Source organism: Corvus kubaryi, unplaced genomic scaffold, assembly GCF_017639235.1.
Source record: "Corvus kubaryi isolate FWS band 111438036 unplaced genomic scaffold, C.kubaryi_AGA036_p1.0 135, whole genome shotgun sequence".
In the NCBI taxonomy this organism is placed as follows: domain Eukaryota; kingdom Metazoa; phylum Chordata; class Aves; order Passeriformes; family Corvidae; genus Corvus; species Corvus kubaryi.
The window spans coordinates 1,133,726-1,135,852 of NW_024580669.1; positions in this window are offsets into that span (position 1 = coordinate 1,133,726).

The following is a 2,127-nucleotide window of genomic DNA, read 5'->3' on the forward strand; positions in this document are numbered from 1 at the left end:
GTGTCTGGAATTACTTGGAGTTACTTAAATCTGTGTTTCTCCCTCTCTCTTGCCCTCCCCTCTGATCGTTTTTGCAGCAGAGACTGCTTGGGAGAGGAGGATAAAAGGCATTGTCCAAATCAAGCACAAGACCATCAACTAATTTCAGCAGAAGAGCTTTTTTTTTCTCCCCAAGAATGATCGGGCAGCCCATTTGCAGGGCAGCCCAATAAAGAGAAGAAGTGGAAGAGCCATTTGAAGGGCAGCATCCTCACGGCTCAATCAGCGTGACCGCTCGAGAAGCCGAGACCTGGATCTTATTCCATCAGAACTCGCCCGTCTGAGGCCGCTGTTCGCCTTATCAAAGCCCACTTATTGGTGATTGAAGGAAGGAAAAGAAAAGAACCTTTCTCTGACCTCGGAGAGGGGAAATATCCTTCAAATGCTGCTATTTCACTGTAGAATCTCCTCAGAAACATCTCCCTGTCACAGGCAGGGGATGTAACCCTTGCAGTGCCGGGACACGGCCGTTCCTCGGGAGCAGCCCCTGGTCCCTGTGCCTGAGTTCTCCTTGCAGTGTAGAGTTGTAAACTGTGCTTTAACTTATTTCCCAAATTACCTGACTTGATGAGGTCTCTCCCTGCAGGCCTTCTGCTGGAATGATGTTCATGATCCAATGCTTAGGGTGCTCCATGGCCTTTATTTACGTGGGATGGTTCTGTTGTGCTCCTCGCTCGTATCAAGTCCTGACGAAAATCCCTCTCTCTGTACCAACAATAAATCTATTTTATGCACAAGATTGATGCTGCAGTCTGTCTCCCTTCCCACTCCTCGGGGGCGGATGGCGTTCCCTCTGCTGTGTCAATCATGCTTTCCCAGCAGATGTTGTTGCTGAAGCTTTCAAGCACAGACTTTTCCACACAACCAGCCCTGGTGGCAGGAACGGGGCTTGGATTGAGCTGTTTTCCATCACAGCCACCTAAAAGGATCCCACGTGATGGGAGTGTTGTGATTTATCCACCACCACTTTCCCTCGTGGAAAATGCTTGTGAATGGAGCACCACAAGCTCTTGTTGCCCAGAGAGGTTGTGGGTTCCACATCCCTGATGATGTCTAAGGTCAGGTTGAGGGACTTGGAGCAACCTGGGATAGTGGGCGGTGTCCCTGCCCCTGGGAGGGTTGGAATGAGATGGTCTTAGGGTCCCTTCCCACCCAAACCATTCCGGGATTCTGTGGAAGGGCAGAAACCCCCCCAAAATCTCCAAACCCAGCTTTGTGCAAGCACCCAGTCCCCTTTAATTCTATTTCTTCAGGTAAAAACTGCCACATTCCTTGTCCCAAGCAATTCTAGAAGGGACTTTTTACACGGCAGTGAAAGTATTGATGTCAAATGAGCAGCGAGTCTGGAGCCTTCTGCTGTTTATTTACCTGTTCTCCCTCTCTAATTGGCTGTGTTTGAACCTCGTCCTCCTGAACAACTGCGAGTGCACCTGTGGATCTCATTTATTATTCATGCAAAATATTACCAGTGACTTTCCTAATTATCAAGATGCTTTGTGAGCACTGTTTAATTAAGGATTGGGGTTTTTTATGCTACCCAGAGAAGCTGGGATTTTTTTTTTACATGCCAAGCAACTGGAATGTTGGTGGGAGGGGAGGATCCTGGAGTTCAACATCAGGTGCCAGGTACCATGTTTACATGGTGACTTGCTGTAGTGTTTACAAATCAGCTAACTCACAAATCCTTCTCTGTAATGTTCTCTTTTGTAACAGAGAGCCAAGAAGTTGGCAGATCCAGCCTTGCCAGACTCAGAATTGGCAGCAAAATGCAGCATAGAGGAAAAGCAGACGTTTTTCAGGCCAGATGATGCTGTAAAATCAGGGGAAGAGCTGTGTCGGGAAGGAAGGTCTCTGTTATTGCCAAATGTTTATTGGTTTCCCATCCTGACAGCCTTGAGCGATGGGAGTCAGTCTTGCCTGCTTTGTTCCAACTGTTTGAGGTGTTGTGTTCTTTAAACATCTTCTGTAGCATCAGTGGTGGCATCTGCAGCCTGTGTGGCTTGGGTTTGGGGGAGGCTGGTGGCAGCAGACGGGGTAAGGACTTCAGAGCTGTCCCTGGTGTGGGCTTTGAAACTGTCCCTGGTGTGG